The following is a 26,020-nucleotide window of genomic DNA, read 5'->3' on the forward strand; positions in this document are numbered from 1 at the left end:
GTTTTAAAAAAAACCCACTTTTTTGTCTGAACACAAGTTACTTGCATCAACTCCACAAATCAAACCCAGTTCAGCACTTATTCTTTCGCAAAAGACAGCGCTTGTTATTAAGACTAAGCGATTCTCACTCATTCTAGTTGGGCTAAAGGCACTCAGATATTTACTTCTGGAATTGTAGTGACCAACAAAAAAGCAAAGATAGTAATTATTTGTCTTTGTCAAAGGAAGTGTGATGCCAAAAAAGCTGGCTCCAGTGCCCAAAATAATTGCTTATCCCATGTTTCGATGATGAAATTTAAATTTAGGCCTAGCTTAATTAAAAGTTAACTGAGATCAGTTAAGTTAGGTGTGAAACTTGATTTATTTTCTCCATCATGGTAGTGTTTTAGCAACTGCTTTGTTAATGATGTGTGCTACAGATGATCCTCTGCAGCACAGCATAAAAAAATCAAAGCTGAATGCTTTCTTAGGAATTTTTTTTTTTTAATTGTTGGATTTTGACAGCAATTCATGTTAAATATTTAAGTAAATTGGCACAGCTGGTCAAATGACAATAAATATATGGAGTTTTTTTTATTAAACTGTTTATTGGGTTGAGACTGGGAATACTGCCCAGTGTTAATTTAATTAACCCTACGCCTAACATACTGCAAAATTCCAAATTAAAGCTAACACACTAACACAGTCACGTTAATAGCAGTTTGACAGACCATGTGTTATGCAATAACTGATTTTAAAAAAAGAAACTGAAAATAAAGCTGGAAACATGAGGGTTGCTTTGTGTGCTCACACTGCTCAGAAAAGACGTGTACAGATATCTGCATACAAATTTGAATAAAGGCCTCACTGTAAAAAGGAAAACAAGGTGTCATTTCCAACAATGCTACATTAAGTACAGGTTAGTTCTGCTCTGTTTCAATAAAATTCTAGTCTTATTGCAGAATAGGAATATGCAGGGCTTTGCTATAATCATTTAGAGTGAGGACTGAGTAAAGAGCAACAAGGCAAAATCAAAGTTTTGGCACTATGCTCACAGCTTTAAGCCATCCAGCTGTGCCAATTACCCACTTGTTCTGATAACATCTCCCCCTCTCATTCCAAATAAATAAACACTCAGAGCAGCAACTGTCACACATATATTGGGCTCAAAATAAGGCTTCCATTTTGGTGTTAAATTCAGCACAGTTTACAGTAAATAGTCTCCAACTGTTCTTAGTAATTTAGTAACCTTAGTAAAGATTTCAGGTTTCATGGTTTCATTATTTGATGCAGAAGATGAGACCAACTTTGACAATGGCAAGGTCTCAGTAACATGTCTGCATTTATAAACTTCCTAGTGACCAAAAGTGGTTCAGGGTGCTGCAAGTGCTTGCAATTGGTCCCAGACAGCAAAAGATTCAATTCAATTCAATTTTATTTATATAGCGCCAAATCACAACAATAGTCGCCTCAAGGCGCTTCATAGATACAGAGAAAAACCCAACAATCAAATGACCCCCTATGAGCAAGCACTCTGGCGACAGTGGGAAGGAAAAACTCCATTTTAACAGGAAGAAACCTCCGGCAGAACCAGGCTCAGGGAGGGGCGGGGCCATCTGCTGCGACCGGTTGGGGTGAGAGAAGGAAGACAGGATAAAGACATGCTGTGGAAGAGAGCCAGAGGTTAATAGCAGATATGATTCAATGCAGAGAGGTCTGTTAATACATAGTGAGTGAGAAAGGTGACTGGAAAGGAAAAACTCAATGCATCATGGGAATCCCCGGCAGCCTACGTCTATTGCAGCATAACTAAGGGAGGATTCAGGGTCACCTGGTCCAGCCCTAACTATATGCTTTAGCAAAAAGGAAAGTTTTAAGCCTAATCTTAAAAGTAGAGATAGTGTCTGTCTCCCGAATCCAAACTGGAAGCTGGTTCCACAGAAGAGGGGCCTGAAAACTGAAGGCTCTGCCTCCCATTCTACTTTTAAATACTCTAGGAACAACAAGTAAGCCTGCAGTGCAAGAGCGAAGTGCTCTAATAGGGTGATGTGGTACTACAAGGTCATTAATATAAGGTGGGGCCTGATTATTTAAGACCTTGTATGTGAGGAGCAGGATTTAGAATTAAATTCTGGATTTAACAGGAAGCCAATGAAGGGAAGCCAAAACAGGAGAAATATGCTCTCTCTTTCTAGTCCCTGTCAGTACTCTTGCTGCAGCATTTTGGATTAGCTGAAGGCTTTTCAGGGAGTTTTTAGGACTTCCTGATAATAATGAATTACAGTAGTCCAGCCTGGAAGTAATAAATGCATGAACTAGTTTTTCAGCGTCACTCTGAGACAGGATATTTCTAACTTTAGAGATGTTGCACAAATGGAAGAACGCAGTCTTACATATTTGTTTAATATGTGCGTTGAAGGACATATCCTTGTCAAAAATAACTCCAAGGTTCCTCACAGCGTTACTGGAGGCCAAGGTAATGCCATCCAGAGTAATGATGCTGCCTAGGGGAAGCATGTATAATGTAAACAGAATTGGTCCTAGCACTGAACCCTGTGGAACTCCATAATTAACCTTAGTGGGTGAAGAGGACTCAACATTTACATGTACAAATTGGAGTATATTAGATAGATATGATACAAACCACTGCAGTGCAGTACCTGTAATACCTACAGCATGTTCTAATCGCTCTAATAGGATATTATGGTCAACAGTATCGAACGCTGCACTAAGGTCTAGCACAGGGGTGTCAAACTCAAATACACAGTGGGCCAAAATTCAAAACTGGAACAAAGTCGCGGGCTAACATTAATATTTATTGAAATATATTTATTCCTCCAGATATGAGAATGAATCTTTTCTTATGGACTCAAACAAGTTTTGCTGAAAAACTGAATATGGAACAAGCAAAGCTTAATACTAAACTATATATATATATATATATATATATATATATATATTAGCTGTATAATACCAGTAGGCCAGCTCTAATAGTAATTTGTTATGGCTTTGCGGGCCAAATGTAATTAGGCTGCGGGCCAAATTTGGCCTGCGGGCCAGAGTTTGACACCTATGGTCTAGCAGGACAAGCACAGAGATGAGTCCACTGTCAGAGGCCATAAGAAGATCATTTGTAACCTTCACTAAAGCTGTTTCTGTGCTGTGATGAGCTCTGAAACCTGACTGAAACTCTTCAAATAAACCATTCCTCTGCAGATGATCTGTTAGCTGTTTGACAACTACTCTTTCAAGGATTTTTGATATGAAAGGAAGGTTGGAGATTGGCCTATAATTAGCTAAGACTGCTGGGTCTAGAGATGGCTTTTTGAGTAAAGGTTTAACTACAGCCAGCTTGAAGGCCTGTGGTACATAGCCGATTGTTAGAGATAGGTTGATCATATTTAAGATCGAAGCATTAATTAATGGCAGGACTTCTTTGAGCAGTTTTGTAGGAATGGGGTCTAAAAGAAACGTTGATGGTTTGGAGGAAGTAATTATTGAAGTTAACTCAGAAAGACCAATTGGAGAATAAGAGTCTAACTTAACATCAATGGTACTAAAAGTAGCTGTAGATAATATTACATCTGTGGGATGATTATTGGTAATTTTTTCTCTAATGATAAAAATTTTATTTGTGAAGAAGTTCACGAAGTCATTACTAGTTAACGTTAAAGGGATGGTTGGCTCAAAAGAGCTCTGACTTTTCGATGTAATCATTCACCAGCAATCAGTTTTCATGGACACAGAGGTTGCTTTCCTATTTTTACCTATTTAGTGTGACCGAGGTCTTTAACTAAAACTAGCCATAACTATCTGGGTTTTACCTTAATGTAGTGTAGGTTTTTGTGTTTTATGACAAATTATTGTGTCCTGGCCTGGGCACAGCCAAATCAGTTATTGCCAGAGATGTTGAGTGTTGGTTTTTAATATAATAAGACTGATGTCAAAAAGTGAGATTCAACTCATTCAGATGTGAGATAAAAAAGCTGCTGCCATAAGTGCATAATTTACTCACAGGTGATGCCATCATCATCTACTTTTTTCATCTCACATCCCTCTATCTTTATCTCTTCTCTCCTAACATCTTGCTCAGGAGGAGTTCAAACCCAGCACACCTAAGAGGACGTAATTAGCTTTATTTTCCTTCTTCTTTAAACCATCACTCATTACTGGAAGTGCTAAAGATATGCCTCTTGGCCAAAGCCACCCTGATGTGTGACGCACGGCAAGGTGATGGTGTTAGTTTTGCAGGAGTGCAGTGTGATGAAAGGATAAATGGATCCTCCAGGCTAATGGAGGGAGGCGGCTCAACCTGCAGCCCACTGAGTGGAGCCAGCTGTAACCGAGCTAGGAACGACTCTCTCTGGCTGGGCGGCAGAGCTGTTTTTCATGTTCTGAATGTCGCCGTTCTTATTTCTGCTGCTGAGAGCAGGGAGGATTTGGATGTCACCTGCTAGGGTTATGTTTCTGAAACACAAGGTCTGTCCACCTAAATTCATCATTGTCATTCAGCTCACCGCCCCGGTGCCTCGCTCCTTCTGCAGAGAGGCTGCCAGCTGTGCAGATGTTAGACATGACAACTCGGGTAGAGCTGACAAACAGCTGCTGTTCACTAAACCCCTGTTTGTATTTATTGACCATTAAGGAGGAGGCATTTTTTTTACAGAATGAATTTGCTGACTGTAGCAAGGAGGTGTTTGATGGTAGTATTACCTGCCATTCCCCCCCCCCACCCCCCAATACCTTCTAACTCTGTACTATTGAACACCTTTAAAGACCTCTTAATTATATTTCTTTTGGCATCAGGCAGGCTGTGACTTGATTTGAATGCAAAGTTGTTTCTAACACTTCAATCTGCTTTTATTATTCTTTTATGAGCAATTTTCAGCATTATTGTGGGAGTTGGTCAAGTAATTACTTCCAATTCACTGCCTCTGGAATGTTATTCAGTTTGATGCAGTTCCTTGGTGAATTTTAGAAAATGCCTCCTGTTGGATTAATTTGATTATTTCTTTGAAATAATTTTCCTGAAGTGCTTTCTTGCTAGAAATAATTCACAGTAGCACATTTGAGGCCAGCTGGATTTTCGTACAAATGGCAAAGCTGTCTACAACAACTGCTACCTATCACAGCTTGTAGGATAAAGTTTCATTTAATCAGTGAGATTGCTTAATAATTTGCTTACAAGTTATAGCGCTTATTTTAATTCAGTCAGTAGCAGCAATGACGTAAATCTTTTTTTAGTTAGCTATGTGTTTGTCTAGCAATGGTTTTAAACCATCACACATAAAACTAAATTATGCTTTGTGGCTTTTTATATGTAAACTGTGCTAACTTGGCAGACTGCCATTTGGGCCTAGTGTATGATTTTGTTACCAAAGAAAATGCCAAACAAAACTGTGCTGGCCTTGTGTGGCTGCCTCCCTAGTGAAAGTTAAATTTTCAGATGAGCAGTGTCAGAAATAAAATATGCTTATTATTATACTTTAAATCATGTTTTTTATGCTCTTTGGATAACATGAATAACACTTTTTAAGGCAATTGATTTGAATGTAAAAAAGTAAATGTAAATCCCATTCAAGTAAATAAAACTAAGAAATCATATGTTGCAGAAACTTTGACATTAGCTCTTTAAAATAGTGAATAGTCTTTACTAACTCATTAGTATATCTGCCTTAAAATATTAAGTACTTGGTACAGTTTTTTTAATGTATTTATATACATTTCTTTGAATATTAAAACTACGTTAAAAAATATAGATCATTTTAAGAATAAAGTGGAAATGTGGAGATTAAAGGCCTCTGCAAAATTTCTTACCCAGATCAGTTTATGATATTGTACATAAATTGTAAATTTATTCTCTCTTAGCACATAAACACAGTGTGGTGTCGGTGTCAGTGAGAATTATTAGAAACATTTTTATATATATTTATATATCCTGTAGCTCTTTTTTTTAGTAATAAACAAAAAAACCAAACAAAAAACAATCTCTTCATTAGAATATGTATGTATTTGTTAAATGTATCCAGGACTACGGGGTTTAGAAACTGGTGAAGTCCAGAGCTTTTCTCTTAATGTATCATAATTAAGGTGCAGCACAATCAACAGCAGAAATTTTTAAAACTGTACTTTTTTGCAGCTTCCTTCTTTTGCAGAAGCAACTGTATATAGATGAATGTTGAGTTTATAAAACAATGACAAAAAAATGGTAAATGGACTGATTCTTATATAGGGCTTTTCTACTCTCCCAGAGCACTCAAAGCACTTAATAAAACACAATCACACAAGTACTTTCTCTCATGCTCCATACATAGATCAATCCACCAACCTTCCAAATGACCTGCTCTAACTCCTGAGCTACAGCCACCCCCAAAACCAAACAACAAAATACAGAATTATTCCTTCACTTTAAATTAAACTAGCAGAAGGGAAAAAGTTATTTATCACTTGGTTCACTTCCTTGCCTAAACCAACCAATCATCATTCTTAGTGATGGACCCAACTCCCTCAACAGAGTCCAGTCAGAGGCAGTGTACAGTGGGCTTTAATCTTGTAGAATTTCTATAAAATCGTTTCAAAGTAAAAGCAATCTACAGCATCACACACCGATTTATGCCAATTTGTACTGGCTTGAAAAACAATTACCAAGGTCTAGATTTTGGTGACCTATGGATGTATCCCTTCTTGCGTCACCTCATTTGTTCTTTGTTCCCTGTACTGTCTAAAGTTTCTAAACTGTCTGTATGACATATGCACTGTACTTTTTATTTTATTTAAAAAGGCTAAAATCCGTACACACTCTCACAGCAAAAGAGTCCATTATTTCAAAACTAATTTCTTTCATTTTCGGTGACCTTCAACCCAAAGCTTACAGAGCTTCCTAACCTAACCTGAGCTTCGTGTTATGTATATGCAGTAGCTGTCAAAGTGTGGGTGGCAGGCCATCATTTTAAGATAACAGCACATTATCTGAAGATGCTTTGACAGTAAATCTTCATTCCCCACACCCTTACCTTAAATTTACATAAATTTGCATCAGTGTTTTGTTTTAGTAAGTGGGGCATTGGAACTTGAGTGTCCTTGAGGCTAGTGTGTTTGAGCTGTCAAGGAGAAACTTCTCTTCATATTCAATTGGCTTTTTTCTTTTATGCATTTTTTTATTTATTTGTTATGAGCAGGAAGGAGGGCAGGCCATCCTCATTTCCTCAGTCTGATTGTTGAATACTTGACGTCTGTAAAGCATACTCAATTGGCATCCTGTGTGACGCTTTTCCTAGCTGCCTTGCTCTTGAATGTTATATGTGGTTAACAAGCTGTTTGGGTGTGTTATAGCAAGTGTTCATTGAGCGTGTGGTTTCATGACACACACTGTATACACTGAGGGCCATCACTATAGAAACAATCTCATCCTGGATAGGAGATCACTACCTTGCATGCAGCATTCTTCATGAGCCTTCATTTGAAGAGCAACGTCTTATTTATATTAAGTCTGTCTGTCTCAGTCAGAACTCCATGTCTTGTCTCCTGCTTTGACAAATTTAATTAAAAGACTGTGTATCTCAGTGTTTGCTACATTTGGTGTCCTGGTTTCCACAGTAACCAGTGCACAGAAGTGTTTTGAGATGAGAAGCTAAGATACTCTACAGCCACAGAAGGAATGTTTTCCTTTGAAATGAATAAAAGCATCTCCATTACTACAAAGTGCTGGCAGTATGCTATGTTGGCAATGTGTTACATTGTTGCAGCATTGGCAATACATTCCTAATAGAAAAATAAGCTTCAGTGATTGATGCCTGCATTCATTTGCTTTTATTGCTTTTCAATAACTACAGATAAGCTTGCGGTTAGTACATTGATGATGTAAACAAATCATAAAATGAGCTTTAATCCACGTAGGCTTTGATGCCCAATTTACGGAAGGTGGCTTTTTTTTTTTCAAAATAACAAATCTGCAGAAGATCGACTTTGTAGCCTAGTCTTGGATAATATCTAGAAGAAACTGGTGAACATGTAGAATATGCTAACTGTTATGGAAGAAGATAGAGTTTATGGTCATGAATGCAGCAGGGACAAAATATAGCAATACAGTTTCTCTGGAGATTTTACTTGAATTGCCTTATTGTGCTACATTATGCCTCTAATACTTTATTAGAAAGAAAATCGAGTGCACTTAGAGTATTCACAGTGTTCGCTTCCACAGTTTGCCATGTTAAACTCTTATTGCAACATGGATGAAATTTATTTTTAAAAGTTTTTTTACACAATAGCCTGCAATGGCTAAATGTAAAGCACATGTCTGAATCTCTTGTTAATTTATTTATTTCTTTTTTAAAATATATATAACATGTGCACATTTAATCACAGCTGTTGCTCAGTGCTTTTTGAAGCACTCTTGGTAGAAATTAAACCCTCAAGTCTTTTCGAGTATGATGTTGGCACACCTATTTGTGGGCAGTTTCTCACATTTTTCCCCACCTTCACCAGACAGGATAGGGGACATCATTACACAGCCATTTTCAGGTCTCTCCAGAGATGTTTAATCATGTTCAACTTTGGGCTCTGGCTGGGCCACAGGATATTGACAGAGTGGTCCCGAAGCGACTCCTTTGTCATCTTGGCTGCTGAAGGTCATTGTTTTGTTGGTTGTCTTTATACGAGGTTCTCCTCTCTCCATAGAGCAACACTGGAGCTCTTTCACAGTGACCATTGGGTTCTTGGTCACATTGCCAAGACCCTTCTAACCCCGTCACTCAGACTGGCCATTCTTCTACCAGGACTCTTCCTAGAAACTTCTTCCATTTACAGATGATGAGGTCCACTGTGCTCACTGGAGCCTTCAATGCTGCAGAAATTTTTCTGTACACTTACCCAGGTCTGTGTGTCACTACCATCCTGTCTCAACAGTCTACAGACAAATCCTTGGCTCAGTCTGTGCTCTGGCATACTCTGTCAACTATGGGACCTTATACAGTGTAGACGGATTTGTACCTTTCCAAATCATGCCCAATCAACTCAGGTTTGCACAGGTGGACTCCAATCAAATTGGAGACACATCTAACAGATGATAATTGGAAACAGGAGGACTTGAGCTTAATTTGGAGGCTGTGTACTTATGTTATATACTTTTGTTTTTTAATAAATTTACAAGAATTTCAAGCAAACATTTGTCAGCCTTTAGTCTTTATGGGGTATTGTACATAGACCTTTGGGGTGACAAATGTATTAAATCCATTTTGGAACAAGACTGTAACATGACAAAATGTGAACACTTTCATTTTTTTATTCTTTATTATAAATAAAACATAATTGTAGTTGAAAGGTCAATGATTTATAAAGTACTAGAATTAGAGTAAAATGCGAGCTGTCAGTGGAATAATATCTGAGGATATGTCATAATGTTTATAAGGCTTAGGTCCGTTATTGCTTTCCTGAATGAATTATTTGATGAATGTGGTTTGCAGTAAAAATCTCTTTTTCACTGTTGGATGGATTTCCTTGTAACCAGGTAGCGACACAGTTGCGTCAAGGTGAGTTTTAGCACCTTGTAGTTATCCCATCATCTAATCAAACTATGTTTGTATTTAGTATAATAGTTAAAATAGTATAACAGGAAACTAGTAAATGTGTTATGTTGCATTTAGTTCTAAGGTATTCTGATACAGATTCTTTTAGTCCTGAAAGGGTACTATACTGTGTATAGTACAGTACTTTCACAGAGTGGTAGTTGTTATTTTACTTGAGTAAAGAATCTCAGTAGGGTCTTTGTCTAGAGTGACAGCTACAGTTAACTCATGCATCAAAATTGAATTTGACAAATGCAAAAACCCACAGTTCAGATGAACTGAACTATTTAAAGATACTTAATACTTCTCATTTTATGAAGTGGTTGCCAAACATTTTCAATAAAACACAAATGTTTCCAAGCTTTAATTCTTGATTAGTAATCTTCTAGTATAGCTTCTAGAGAGAGAAAAATGGGTTCGGGGTGAGGGTGTTGTATAATGAATCTTATAAAGATTTAGACCATAATAGACACCTTAGGGTACTCCCAGTAACATCTGCAATAAAAACTTCCTTAAAGAGTTCAACCTGCAGCTTCTGACGACAACACAGGACTCCCCTGCTCCACATCTAGATGATAAGAATTTTGATTGCACAACCCTTCAGTGCTATAAAGAGATGTGTACATTTTCTTGTAGCTCCCATGGCTATTATTGTCTCTGTTATTGGTTGGGAGAAGCAACCATTGTGTCAAAGACAGAGTAGAGGTGGGCTCGTGGCTCAGTGGTAATGTTTTAATTAACTAAAGGAATGTTTAATCCAGTCCTTGGGTCAGGGGAAGAAGAAATGGGCACAGCTGCTGCCCAGTGTTTCACTCTGGTCTGGCTTACTGCTCTGGGCTGCTGTGGATTTGGAAGCAGGCTCCAGTTCTTAGGAATGCCTCAGTTACCTCTGAAACATCTGAATTTTAAATAGAATTAAGCTCACTGTAAGGGACTTATGGCACTCTCTTTGGGAAAATATGCTAAGTCACCCTCAATGTGTCCTACTGACTACCCTGGTGAAGCTAGCTCAGTAACTAGTAAGCTAGTAAGTAAATAACTGTTAGCAGCGTCTGAACACATAGAAAACCGATGTTCTGTTAAAGACAGCAGGGTTTTACATTTCAGAAAACAAACAGAAATATGCATTGTACTCGCTATACTCATGCTGACTTGCTTGCTTTCTATTAGGGCAACTGAAGAAACAAGACCAGAAGAGAGGCTGAAATGTTTCTTGTCGTCTGGAGAAAAATACTCCTGGGTGTCTTTATTGGTGTTTTAATCAACTCTAACATTTTATTGATTTCAGCAAGAGGCATTTCATAAAGCAGCAGGCCAGAGCAGGTTGGCAGTATGTACCTTCAGCTGAGCAAGCAGCAAACTTTTCTCCATGGGAATCCTGAGGCCCTGGTTTCCTGTCATAAAAACTCCTACATCTCTCCCCGCTGTTTGTCTCTTAGCACAAAGACGTTTTTGGATTGCATTTTGTTTCAGGCGATGTACATATTTCATTGCAATAATTAACAAACACTATCAGAATTATGTCTAAAAGCTTTGAGTCTACCTGTGGCAGTGCTGTCAACCCGCTGGTGGTTCTGTCTCTGCTTGTCTCATTAGATTGATGACAGTTTTCATTACATTACGCAGTCTATATTAACATCTCCTACCCTATCTGGAAAAATAATCAGAATCATGGCTTAAAGGCTTCTTTCTCTTGTGTCTTGGAACGCTGATTCACATCTCTCCCCTGCAATCAGCAGCTTAGATGGATGACTGTGCACAATATTGTCTTGCAATAATTACTGAAAACCCTAAATCTCAACTGATATTGCAGTTTTTCAATGCCTTTACCATAATAGACCTAACCTAACTTAATGGCTTGTTTGGATGCCTTTCATATCCCCTGTTACGTCATATCCTTGTTCATTTACCTGGCTACACATTCACATCAACTAATGTAGAAATGGCACAAAAAAAGTGCTGTTTAGAGATTAGAATCAGTCAAACAATCCGCGTATTCACAGACTAATTTGTTGGTGTTATTATGTTGATAACGGGACTCATAAAAAGCTAGTGAAAAGGCAGGATTAAGCCCTTATTAAAAGTAATCATTCCTCGTCATTCGCAGCTGTTGCTGGAATAAAAGTAACAGATACAGCGGGCTGTTATTAATGTTATGAGTCACCATAAGGCTTTTGTTTGCTGAATAGTTACTGAGCTAAAGATAAGCTCGGCTATTCTCAAATACTGATTTTTCTAGGTAGCAATTTTCCCCATATAAAGGGACAGTTTTTGGGGTTTTTTTCCATGAAAGAACTTGTGTGGATATGATTTTCAGCCAGTCTACGTGGTGGACCCAAGGGAATTTCAGACATCTTTAAACAGATGTGTCTCAAAAGTTAACGACTGGCATGAAATTTTATAAAGACAGCTTTTCAGAGAGGATAAAGCTTGCTGACTTTGGTAAACCACCAAATCAAGCATCATATTAAATTAGAGGAAAAGACTAATAGCACTACTCACATCTGAACATTAAATGAAGGTACGGTCAGCCAGTTGACGTAAAGCAGAAGAAAACAGTTATTTGTACAATAACTCAATCCAAAACCCAATTTTGACTACATACACCTCTTTAATTATCTTTAAATAACATATTCTGTCTTGTTGTTCAAAGTCAAAGTTAATTAACTTTTTCATTTTAAGCTTGAGTGTTTCTTGCTTTGGAGCAATAACTTACTTGTGTGCGTTATAATCATCAAACAACCTTGGTGAAGTATTACCATACATTAAGGCAGAGCCTCGCTCCATTTCTAGCCTTATTGCCAAGCTAACTGTTTTTGGGTGTGTAGACATGATAGTTGAGTCTGTGTTCTCATCCACAAATAATCCCAAGCCAGAAAGCATAGATTAAACCAATATAAAATAAATGCAGTCACTTTTTATTTTGTACTTGTGGTTAGAATATGTTAGCATGGCAACTGAAAGACTAACAATTGCTTTTTTCCCCGTTTTTTCTTTCAGCACAGTGTTTGTTTGTTGGGTTCAGTGATATCCAGAATATCTGCAGTTGTGTTGTGATTACCTGAAACTAGCTGATTGCTGCTTACCTGCTAGACCTATGGTGCACAAAATGTTCCCGCAAGCGTTTTTTTCTGTATTAATATGATGGCTAGCTGCAGGCTGATTTTTCTGCACCACTCTATTTCACATTAGATTGCATATATCTGCTGAAGAGGCTGCCCAGTACAGCCTTAATACAGACTCTGAGCTGCTATTATACATTTGACAAACGGTTGGACTTACTAAAACAGCTGAGAGTTACGTACCTTGTTGAGGGATACATTAATAGTTGTCTCAGTTTGACGTTATTTAACCGGGTCAGATGTGGAGGAGGAATAAACAGGTTTAAAAGCAGATGAGAGGAGCAGTGCAGTGCGATTAGTGCAACACATGCACACATATACCCCAACCAGAGGATTTTTCTGAGATTAAAGAATCAACTATTTTTATCCCTCTTCCCCAGAGCCATCCTTACCTATGTTTGATGCAGATTTGGGGTGAATAATATTCTCGATTATAATGAAGTGGTGGCTGTTTGAAGTTTCTCTCTGGCTGTTTTGATGAAATGAATTCCATACGGTACCTCCAACACATTTTATGGGACTCACTCCCTTGCTTTGTATTTTCAATGATTGAACTGCCTAAGGAGGGAGATTTTAAGCCCATTCATTCTGCTTCTTTTATCAGTAATGCTATACAAGTGCTGTCTCACTGAAGCACAGGCGACACTACATCATGGAATGAATTCTTCTTTTTCATGAATGATTTACAGGAACTTCATGCTAGATTGGTAGTAGACCACTCTGTGATGTTTTGAAAATACAGAAAATTTATACCAAGACTAAGATTTTACCTGATACTTTTGGAAATATCATAAGCTAGAGTAGCTCAAAAGAGGATAGCCAGTACATAAAACTTTTACCAGCTATGACAGGTGAATGTTTTCTTCTGAGTTTGCCCCCAAAAGCTTCTCTGGGGACTCTGAACTGTGGCTGCACTCTGCTGCTTCTAGTGCAAAGACTATACTACACGAACTGAATGTTTGTGTGTATGCATGTGTGTGTACATCTTCGTGAGGACACAAAATTGGCATTCTACTATACTTGTGGGGACCAACACTCACTTATAGGACAAAATGCCCATCTCCACCAGCTTTGAAGGTGTTTTTCAGGCTCAAAATGTGGTTTTAGTGTCAGGGTTACAATTAGGTTATAAGATATTAAAACAAGTATATTGTGTGTGTGTGTGTGTGTGTGTGTGTGTGTGTGTGTGTGTGTGTGTGTGTGTGTGTGTGTGTGTGTGTGTGTGTGTGTGTGTGTGTGTGTGTGGAGACAGGATGGAGAGGCAGGGTGGGATTCGGAGGGCTGGGGTAAAAAAACAGACAGCATTAGCGTTGTGCAAATGATTCTATTTTAATTACATCCCACATTTTGGCATTAATAAATCATTACCTCATTGATTTTGGGACATTTGGGTAATTACTGTAAACAAATGAGACAGTCACTGAGTAGCCTGTCAGCTTCTGCATTGCTTTTTACAATGACATGTTGAGTCAAAAAGCAAACAAAGTTAAAGGTTTATTTAAAGGGTAAAAGAACATTTTAGGGAACTTTAGGGAAATCAAAAAAAATAAACAAAAAAACAAAAAAAACAAATGAGCGTCCTCCTTTCTTTACATTATTGTTTACAATAATGTTACCACTGTATGGTAAACCAGTGTTTTTAAAAAATACCACACTTTTCTGATGTCTACAAAATTCAGCTATTAAGGTATTCAAGCATCTCTAATTTTAAGCATTTGGGATTTGGGTCTTGCTGGATCAAGATTTAAATACACAAATATTTATGTAGCTTTTTTCTTGGTCACTCTCTTATCCGCAAGAGGTCACCACAGCAGATGGATCCCCATATTTAATGTGGCATAGATTTTTGTGCCGGATGTCCTTTCTGATGCAAACCTCCCCAGGGATTTATTTCTCTTCCAACCCGGGGATCTTTTGGATATTAAGTATGAAAATAGTCTTTTATAAAGTCAGCGAGGATGAAGACTACTGTTTCTTGTCTTGTCTCCTATGCTCCCCCATTTCTCTTTCCCCTCACTCTCTCAGCCATTTGTCTGGGATGACTGCCTAAGCCTCCCTGTTTCTTCCTGTTAAAAGGGTGTTTGTCCTCCCCACTTTTGACTGGTGCTTGCCCGAAGATGATCATCTGATTTTTGAGGGTTTTCTGAATTGAATTGAACTTAAAATGCAAGTCAAATATAACCAGCAGAGAAGAATTTAAAAAATTAATTTGAAAAAAATATATTTTTAATCACTGAGTCATGAAAAGTATTTGCATGAGTATGCTGCATTCAGTCTGGGTCAAGTGATTTTCACAGTTTACTAAGAATCACAGCAGCTCATTTGACTAGTAAAACCTGCATTCACTGCTGTTTTTCTCTCTGTGTGTGTGTGCGTGCGTGCGTGCGTGTGTGTGTGTGTGTGCGTGTGTGCGTGCGTGCGTGCGTGCGTGCGTGCGTGCGTGCGCGCGCGTTACTTCGGTCAAGATAGCAATCTGTTTATCAGATTGTGGTGGGCTGAACCATGTTTAAGAGTTACTAAATGGGTTTTATACTTAGCGATAAATCTGCAGTGCACCTTAAAGGTGTGATGTCAGTGCGCCCCAGGGTGGCTGTGGCTACAATGTAGCTTGCCATCACCAGTGTGTGAATGTGTGCGTGAATGGGTGGATGACTGGATATGTAAAGCGCTTTGGGGTCCTTAGGGACTAGTAAAGCGCTATATAAATACAGGCCATTTACCATTTACCATTTAGTATCATTTATATCCTTTTAACATGTCTAATCTTATTTATTGTACTATTTAGTCTCCATTTTGTACAAACGCTGCATTTTGTTTTTCTAATCTCAGCAACACCTTTGTAAGTGTGACCATCATCAATGATGTGACCTTTTATTTTGTAGAGGTTTTATCACAGATGTGTCTGAAAAGGTTCTTTGAAGAACTGTTGCTCTCAAAGAGTCTGCAAGAAAACTCATCTTCATGTGGTACTTCAAGGCGTACATATGCAACATGCATTCATATGAGAACATGAGTTCTTTGAAATATCGACACTCCTAAAAGCATAAGCAGGAAGGTTTTCTGTTGAGGTGAGCTGAAGCCTTGGAGTGATGGTTTCACTGAAATTGTCCAAGGACTGCATGTACAAGTGGGGGGGGGGAACATTTTCTAGGAGGAACTCTGGGAAAAAGAAAAGAATGAGGAGAGAAATCTCACATATTTTGGTACTATCTTCATATTCTGAATTTGTGGGGCATTTTGGCAATATAATTTGTAATTTTACATCAGATTTACTTGTTTCTCTTGGATATAAAACCACAGTTGCCCCCAGTTCTCTTCCTACTATGTAGTGAGGTAATAAGGAAGACATTGTTTCATGGATTGATATTCCTGACTGAGATAGGTACTGCATCAAGTATAAGAAGCATAACACAAGCTGATTCTGACCTATAGTATCTTTGTACCTCTCTCACAAAGCTGCTAGTTATATTAGCAAGAACATGACACAAAAAAACTCTCCAGGAAGTCAAACAAGTGGCTCAGTACAGCAATTCAATCGAACTACAGAGTAACCAGTAATAATTCAATACAGAATACAGAGAGCTAACGAAACCACAAACAAGCAGATACAGAAACACACCAAGGCTGCAAGTGACCACCAGCCTGTGATGCTCAAAGACAATAAGTATCAACTAGTAAGTGATTACAGATAGAACAGGCACAGAGGCAAGCCTGCTCACATTAAACCATAGCTGCCACGACTTGACAGATTAGTTGCACTTTTAAAACTAGGTGCACAGTTTGCTGCACCTTGATCAGACTGAGCCATGTTCCAGTCAGTCATGGTACTGTGCTGGATGAAGAATGAGGACTGGAGCACAGAACGGGACCGCTGGTCCGATCTATGAGGATGACAAGCTACATGGCAGATGAGCATGGCATAAAACAGAGTCAAATTAGGAAAACGAGGAAAAAGGGGGGTATATGGTTGCTATGAGCTGATACAGTAACATATAAACCACAATAGAAACCAGGACCACAGCCATGTTCTTGTATTCCAACAAAACCCTACGGGCACCCACACAGGGACTCTCTCAAAGGGTCATAAATGTTCTTCTTGTAATGGCCTGCCTTTCTAGCAGCTTCTCATGGCTAGTTAGCTATGTGCTCACCCACCCACTCCTGTGCTGCCTTTTTAAAATATCTCAGGAGGGAAGCTTGTAGCAGATTTTGAGAATGTAGTTAAACAGACAGTATGGCAGTGTGAAGGTAGAGTAAAGGGCCATCACATCACAAGGGAAGCCAGGAATAAAATATTCACTCTGTGCATTGGAAATTCATTGTTCCAGCTGGTAGATTCAACCATTATAAAACAACATTATGTGATTTAATCTTGTAAGAGACAAACTGTAGCCACAGAGATGAAGGGGAGAGATGGGTGGGGGAAGTTAGACACAAAACATACTGATTTCATTCATTGTGACTTCCATTTAGGGCTCATAATCTGTGATATTAACCACTTTCATTTGCATAAAAATCTAATGAAAAAATCTAATTATGATGGTGCAATAACAACACTGTAAACAGGATCCATCCATCCATCCATTTTCTTAACTACTGATTAAGTTCAGGGTCGTGGCAGCTCCGGAAACCTGTTTGAGTTTTCATATGACTTCAGCATACACCCTGAACAGAATGGATATAAATATAGGAATTAAAGAAGTGCCAACAGATTTACATTAGAGTAGCACATTTAAAGCTTTTTATCCCAAAAATGTGCTGTTTAAAGATAAAAAGCTTGTTAGAGATTGGAGTCTTATTGTAAAACTGCTACACATATGACCCAGTGTATTAGTTGATGCTTGTTTCCAGTCGACCACAACACCAAAAACATTACACTTTCAGACAGAAGTACAAATTGCTAATGAGCTGATTTAAAAAATAATAATAAAAAGTAGAAGGAATAGCATAAAAATTATCGATCCGTGATCGTCTAGTCAATGAGCAGGCAGTTCTGACTACAGTATTACAGTGATGGGGGTAAATAATAACTGGATAATAACAAAAGCACAAAATTCCAGCCTGAATGTAGATAAGAATGTAGCTTAATATAGCTAAGATACATAATATATGCTATGGTGGGACATGCATATAAACCTATATTAAGTACCCCATTACAGGATGCATTCAGCGAGACTGCATGTAGTATATTTAAACTGGGATGAACCTGTGGATCGTGAAATGCATAGTGTTACACCAAGTGACCTGAAAGACGTGAAATAAGTTCTGAGCATTATCAATTGGAGGCATGCACCTGGCTGGAAAGGCGTAGATTTATGCACAGTTTATAAAGTTGTCTGTTCCTCTGTGGAGCTGACTTTTTATCAGTGACCTTCCAGATATAGGATATTGTTTGGGGTTGCAGTAAGTTGAACATTAGCAAACTAGGGAAATTATTTACTTCAAGGAGTAGCTCAAGTGATGTGCAGAAATGAATTCTTAGGCAGTGGATCAACATAGGAAATACAGCAGAATAATGAAGGTGTCTCCAGGTAAAGAGGGTGTTTTGTCCTGGATTAAATAAAAGTTAAAGTGGAACAGGTTTGAATTGATGTATTTCATGTAATGTTGTAGTTGCCTTTTAAGTAATCTGGAGGCTAATGTTCTGATACTGTAGCAAACACTTCAGAGAAGAGATAACCTAGGTTAAAATGCTTCCACCTTTACATTTTTCACTTTCATAAACTACATATGGCTGCTGTCAAACTTAGTCCACTTTTTTCTTTTGCTTTTTTCCTAAAATGTCAGCATCTCAGCACTGAGGAAAACTACTTGTCTTTAAGATTGACACCCATGATATTTCAAAGCTAGACATCAAATTTTGGAAAGTGTTTTTTTTTTTTTTTTTTGCAATTACAGTCATTAGTCATAAAATAAAGAGCTCTCAGACATTTTAAGAAAATATTGAAAATATTTTTATGATTAACATAATGCTGTAAAAAGGAACAGTTGCAAAAGGAAGCAATTAGTATGTTTTGCTGTAGCAAAAATTAGCAGCTTCTCTTCAGCGTGACAGATGATGACTAGATTCCATCATGTCCGTTCTGCTGATCCATTGCGACATCTCGCTCAGTAGCTGTCTGGTTCTCCTCCGCGTGGTCCTGAATGTCAATCCACTGAGCTCCCCCACACTCAGACAGTAGCTACCAGTAATGCCGCACTAATTAGCCAACCCTCTCAAGTGGCCAAGCCCTCCCAGTGGCATCCGTGCCAAACAGAATTATTAAAGAAGAGGGAGGAGGAGCTGCATCTCCTCTGCAGAGGAGCAAAACATCCAGTTTTAGTTTAGCATTCACTTCGTCACCCTGTGGCTGGGTGAGCCAAGGCTGTCATCAATATTAACACCTAGATACATCCGTCGCTGTAATACATTTTTTTTTTTCTCCTTTACCCCAACCTAATGAAAATTTCATGTGAATCACATAATTATAATTCCTTATTCAAATGAGCGCTGTCTAAGTAGTGGAGATGATTTGTGGCTCAGTGACTAAAAGCTGTTGTGTGGATGCTGATGCTGTTTTACAGTTTAGTCAGTGCAAGTCTGCGTGCATGTGAGTGTATAGTATATACTGTGTATGTGGTTGTGTGCGTTGGGAGGTGGTATGGTATAGCCTTCTAGGCCTGGTAACTAAGCTGCTTAGTTTATAAATAGATTAATTTTCTACATCGCTAATTTTTTAATTTAATAATCACTCCCTCCTCCACTCTGCAGCTCTTGGCCTTCCTCACCTCCTGTCTTTTGGCATTCCCTTGTCTTTGATGGCTTCTTTTCTGATTTGTTTATATATTTATTAATTCATTTACTACCCCCTCCCAATCCAATTTTAGCTGACATTTCTTGTCGAGATGCGAAGGATGACCTTTGAAAACAGAACACTTCCTGGCGGAGATGTGAAGGAGGTCTCACTCTGTGCTCAGAAGGCACTCCTCCTCTCCTCCTTTCTACTTAATGTATGCAAGCATAGAACAACTAAAACATATTTGTCACTTAATTGAAAGGCTCATGAGTATTAATAGTTAAAACATGAGTTGCTTTCCACTGATTATTTAGTTGTCACATTGTAGTTCCATATATAAAAATAAATGAATAAATTGCATCTCCGCTCACACTTTGTCATTATGAATTACATTTTAATCAAAGAAGAGTAATGGTGACAAATAATTTAATTTCTTTGCTGCGAGTCTGTTAAATATACACCTACATGGAGATATTTATCTTAGCTTAAAATAAAGACTGCAAACAGGGAAACATTTAGTCTGGCTCACCCACAAAACAGAAAGAAAAAGCACCCTACCAGCGCCACTAAAGCCTTCCAATCTTCTCACATTCTTACACTTGTTTATCTAAGCTAACAGTCAAGCATATACAGTGGGGCAAAAAAGTATTTAGTCAGCCACCGATTGTGCAAGTTCCCCCACCTAAAATGATGACAGAGGTCAGTAATTTGCACCAGAGGTACACTTCAACTGTGAGAGACAGAATGTGAAAAAAAAATCCATGAATTCACATGGTAGGATTTGTAAAGAATTTATTCGTAAATCAGGGTGGAAAATAAGTATTTGGTCAATAACAAAAATACAACTCAATACTTTGTAACATAACCTTTGTTGGCAATAACAGAGGTCAAACATTTACTATAGGTCTTTACCAGGTTTGCACACACAGTAGCTGGTATTTTGGCCCATTCCTCCATGCAGATCTTCTCGAGAGCAGTGATGTTTTGGGGCTGTCGCCGAGCAACACGGACTTTCAACTCCCGCCACAGATTTTCTATGGGGTCGAGGTCTGGAGACTGGCTAGGCCACTTCAGGGCTTTCAAATGCTTCTTACGGAGCCACTCCTTTGTTGCCCGGGCGGTGTGTTTTGGATCATTGTCATGTTGGAAGACCCAGCCTCGTTTCATCTTCAAAGTTCTCACTGATGGAAGGAGGTTTTGGCTCAAAATCTCACGATACATGGCCCCATTCATTCTGTCCTTAACACGGATCAGTCGTCCTGTCCCCTTGGCAGAAAAACAGCCCCATAGCATGATGTTTCCACCCCCATGCTTCACAGTAGGTATGGTGTTCTTGGGATGCAACTCAGTATTCTTCTTCCTCCAAACACGACGAGTTGAGTTTATACCAAAAAGTTCTACTTTGGTTTCATCTGACCACATGACATTCTCCCAATCCTCTGCTGTATCATCCATGTGCTCTCTGGCAAACTTCAGACGGGCCTGGACATGCACTGGCTTCAGCAGCGGAACACGTCTGGCACTGCGGGATTTGATTCCCTGTCGTTGTAGTGTGTTACTGATGGTGACCTTTGTTACTTTGGTCCCAGCTCTCTGCAGGTCATTCACCAGGTCCCCCCGTGTGGTTCTGGGATCTTTGCTCACCGTTCTCATGATCATTTTGACCCCACGGGATGAGATCTTGCGTGGAGCCCCAGATCGAGGGAGATTATCAGTGGTCTTGTATGTCTTCCATTTTCTGATGATTGCTCCCACAGTTGATTTTTTCACACCAAGCTGCTTGCCTATTGTAGATTCACTCTTCCCAGTCTGGTGCACGTCTACAATACTTTTCCTGGTGTCCTTCGAAAGCTCTTTGGTCTTGGCCATGGCGGAGTTTGGAGTCTGACTGTTTGAGGCTGTGGACAGGTGTCTTTTATACAGATGATGAGTTCAAACAGGTGCCATTCATACAGGTAACGAGTGGGGGACAGAAAAGCGTCTTACAGAAGACGTTACAGGTCTGTGAGAGCCAGAGATTTTTCTTGTTTGAGGTGACCAAATACTTATTTTCCACCCTGATTTACCAATAAATTCTTTACAAATCCTACCATGTGAATTCATGGATTTTTTTTTCACATTCTGTCTCTCACAGTTGAAGTGTACCTCTGGTGCAAATTACTGACCTCTGTCATCATTTTAAGTGGGGGAACTTGCACAATCGGTGGCTGACTAAATACTTTTTTGCCCCACTGTAGACTTACCACACAGTTCTGTCAATATCTCAAAAAAACCTCGTCAAAAATAACTTTACTTTCATAGCTTAATAGCTTCAGTCTTGTTTCTGTATATCTAAATGAACTATCCATGTGGTGGTTAGTGGTGGTGAACACCATGGAGCTGAATCAGAGAAGCTGCTCAGCTGCCTGACCAGTAAATGGTGCCACAGAAGGTGGTCAAGATTATCCAAAAAAAAAAAAAGACAAAACTTTGGTGCCTTCAAAAGTGTCGAGTTGGCAGCCAATCACAGAGTCAGTCTACTCTCCCTGTGGAACACAGCAAAGTACATTATGTTCCCCACAACTGAGTGATAGAAAATCTCCACCACTAAAGAAATGGAGCCTGCTCATCCTGTTCTTATACACAGCCTCTGTGTTGGTCTTCCAGTTTAACTTGTTGTCAATATCCTGTCCCAGAATGGACACGTGTAGCCATTCTTTTCCACCTGAAGTTAGTAATGGAAGTAAAAAAATAAGGTTTAAAGACATCCATATATTATGACTTAAACTGCTGTTTATAATAGAGTATAATAGAGTTATGAGCAAAAACATACCTGAGGTTTTAAATTGTAGAAGTCATAAATGGCCCAACATTGTCATTGTAGTTAGTAAAATAATTTATTCACTGGGTTGATATTACTAAACAAAGAAAATGCAGCTTTTCATAGCATATTACTGTAACAAAATTCTGCAAATGGAGCAATTTTATATATTTTTAGAAAAATATTTTTCAAAAATTTAATGCATGAAATTGGATCTTTGCTAGTGCTGTCTGCCCTCTAGGGCTAAGGGTGGGTATTTCATGACATGTTGCATTACAATGATTAATTTTTCCATTTAGGGTAGCATATAAAATAAGCAACAAAATCTTATACTGTGCTTTGGTGTAGGTCTATTTTGAGTCTGAAATCTTTGCTTGTTTGGAGCTCTCAGGTCTAATGTATTTAGATTATAAGGCCTTTGGTCTGATGTATGGCTGATGTAGTTTGTCAATTGACATGTACCTTTTTGGAGATCTGTGGTCTAAACATGTGTCTATTTCGGGATGTGTGATTTGATGCTGGTGTTGAGCAGCCCTGCTCTGCATCAACTAATGAGCTGCTGTTTGCTCGCCCACCTTTTGCCTCTCTCTCCCTGTCTGTCTCTCTCCCCCTCTCTCTCTTTCTCATTCTCCCATAATGTATTCTTTCAGTGCATAATACAACCCCTTTGGGAACACAGGTTTCCTTTTGGAGATGAAATTTCATGCAGCATCTTTACATATTCTGCCACACATCTCCTCTATTTAGAGCATTCACATCAGCGTACATTTCAAGTGTGTTTAACCAATACGTGTGAGTGTGTTTATGCAGATGTAAAAATTTCTTAAATCTGCAAGTGTGTGTGTTTGCATGTGTGATTGCATGTGTGATATCACAGGAAATAAGTCAGACCTGCAACATCCTTAGCTCCCTGTTGCTATAGCGACACGTCTGGATACAGGAGCATCTAATGTCTTCCATACAAATTAACATATTAGACTGTGTGTGAGTGTGTATGTGTGTGTGAGAGAGAGAGAGAGAGAGAGAGAATATTAAAACTGCATACTCTATTGTGTGTATTTGGCACTTTTTATTTATTATTTTATTTGTTTTATTATGTTATTTAAATTATATATCACACTGTTTATACAATTTCCATGTTTTTTAGACACATTCTAATAATGGTCTTATGCTCTGTAATACAATCCTGATGTTACTGATATATGTAGAAAACTGTTCATTTTAAAATTTTTACTAATTAGGTATCCATATTTTGATAAACAACCTGTTATCTATTTGCTGAATTATATTTTGAGTTGCTCCTTTAAGGTTCAGTATATGTATCATAAATTACATCATGTCATTTCCTGTGACTGAATAAATCATTTCTTCCTCCTCTTATAGATGCTCTTACTTTTATATCAGTTCAAAGCAGCAATAATGTGCAGAATATATGAGTCACTGAGCGAGTGTTGCTCTGAAACTACAGCAAAGAAAACAATGATCAGATAAAATGATTCTCTCATGATGTAATAGAGCACTTTGATGCTTCATATACAGCTAATAGGATTCAATGTTGTACACTGCTTTATGATAAACGGCTATTTTAAAACCCTTACAGAGAGGTTATATGATTTAATAAATGTATTCATAGATGCCTGATGTTCATATTTAAACTAATTCAAGGTTCTGGTCAAATCACTTGTAAGTCTCTGGTTGTTTGCTATTGAATTTAATGGCTTCCTAAGCCGGAGGGTTTCCTTAAGTCAATTGAATTATTTGACTTGAAAGCGGTCAACTTACTTTTATTGAGTTGGCTGAGCCCTGAAGCTCCACTCAGCCAGGGCTGGTCCCTTTTCTTTGTCAATAGTACTTTGCCTTATTTTCATCCATTAATACAGGCATGTGGATTCTCATTGCAATTAGGCTGTTTAATTTTTTTCTTACTAAAATGTGGCTTTGTTATTTAAAGAAAATACTCCGACCTCTTTGGTTCTTTGGACACTTGCAGATCCATTTTTAAATGAATAAATGTGTTTTCCCCATTAATACACTCAGCAACCTGTAATGACAAAGTGAAAATGTGTTTTGTTTGGGTTTTTGTTTTTGTTTTTTGTACATTTATACTTACTGAAAACTTCTCATATTCAGTATTTGGCACTTCAGTTTGTAATAAGGTGAACTGGAAATCAGACCTCAAAGCGCTGTATCGGTGAACGCCTTATCATCTAGCTAATACAATTCTAATGGTAAAGTATGGCAGTTGCTGTTTTAGTTGGGGGTTGCTGTTGGGGTGCCTCTCAGAACCAGGAACAGGGAGTTGGTCAGAACTGTAGAAGATGAATACCCCTTCAGACTGAAATTGATTGACACTGTCCACCCCCAAAATAACACACACACATCATTTGCTCTAGCTGTTTTTATACTCTATAGTTATGTGTCAAAGCAACTTTTAGAAATGGGTTCTCCCATAAACTTGACAAAATTGTGTAAGTTGAATTTTGTGGGCGATCGTGGCTCGTGGCTCAAGAGTTGGGAGTTCGCCTTGTAATTGGAAGGTTGCCGGTTCGAGCCCCGGCTTGGACAGTCTCGGTCGTTGTGTCCTTGGGCAAGACACTTCACCCGTTGCCTACTGGTGGTGGTCAGAGGGCCCGGTGGCGCCAGTGTCTGGCAGCCTCGCCTCTGTTAGTGCGCCCCAGGGTGGCTGTGGCTACAATGTAGCTTGCCGTGAATGTGTGGGTGAATGACTGGATGTGTAAAGCGCTTTGAGGTCTTTAGGGACTAGTAAAAGTGCTATACAAATACAGGCCATTTGCCATTTTGTAACTTGTTTTGACATTGCAAAACATTTTATTTACCGTAATTGTCGGGCTATAAGCCGCTACTTTTTGCACAAGCTTTGAACCCTGCAGCTTTTAGTCAGGTGCGGCTTTTCTATGGATTGTCCATGATTTTTGTCATATCGTAAGACGATTTGTTTTGTGTGTTCCGCTGTTGTACGGCACTACGTTGCCTGGCGGAAGGATCGGGGTTCAAGAGTGGTATGTTAGTCACATGTCCGTCCGAATCTATTTTTCTGGTGTGCTGTAGGCTACTGTTATGTACTACATGTGCAAATATGTACCCATAACTTGTTTTTCAAAATATTAATAAAAGTGATGTCTCCAAACAGCCATCTCTTTCCTGACAATTCCCTTTGTGCACATTCTCTTACATATGATAAGTCAACATTGAAACACCTGCGGCTTTTAGTCAGGTGCGGCTAATGTATGTACAAAACAGGATTTTCCCCTGATTTTAGCTTGTGCAGCTAATATTTAGGTGCGCTTTGTAGTCCGGGAAATACGGTATATAGAAACAAAAAAAAAAGCATTCTGTTTTTTCCTAACATTAACTGAATCCAAAGCCTGTAGAGTCATTGCTGCCACTATGTCTCCTTCTGTGTATTCAGGTAAGGTTCTGAATGCTTAAATAAGGGATTTAAACATTTCGGTCTTAAATTATAAATTTGCAAACATCTATAACGCATAAACTTGTGCTTATAGTTCATTGCTTCTAGATTGATGGGGAAATGCCAGTTTTATCTGTTTAAAAATAAATCTAGAACATTGCAAAAAAAAAAAAAAAAACCCAAAGAGACTAAAAGTTTCCCTTTAGCTTAAAAGGGGGAGAAAAATGTCAAAATGACCCCACAAAGCTTTGCCATTGGGTTTCTGGAACTAAAAGACCTCGGAAATGGAACAGAAGAAATTGTACAAAAGCAGAACAAACATGACATCAAGGAAGGGACCTAAAATAATT

General features: G+C 38.6%; 1 protein-coding gene across 3 annotated transcripts in view; it reads left to right on the forward strand.

The window, feature by feature from the left end:
- Window positions 1-26,020, forward strand: part of ntrk3b (neurotrophic tyrosine kinase, receptor, type 3b) — a 225,691-nt gene that overhangs the window by 75,654 nt on the left and 124,017 nt on the right. The window lies entirely within an intron of this gene.

Source organism: Mchenga conophoros, linkage group LG1 (genome assembly GCF_057382185.1).
Source record: "Mchenga conophoros isolate Kocher_MC1m ecotype Shallow Benthic linkage group LG1, M_conophoros_male_GT1.1, whole genome shotgun sequence".
Taxonomy (NCBI): Eukaryota; Metazoa; Chordata; class Actinopteri; order Cichliformes; family Cichlidae; genus Mchenga; species Mchenga conophoros.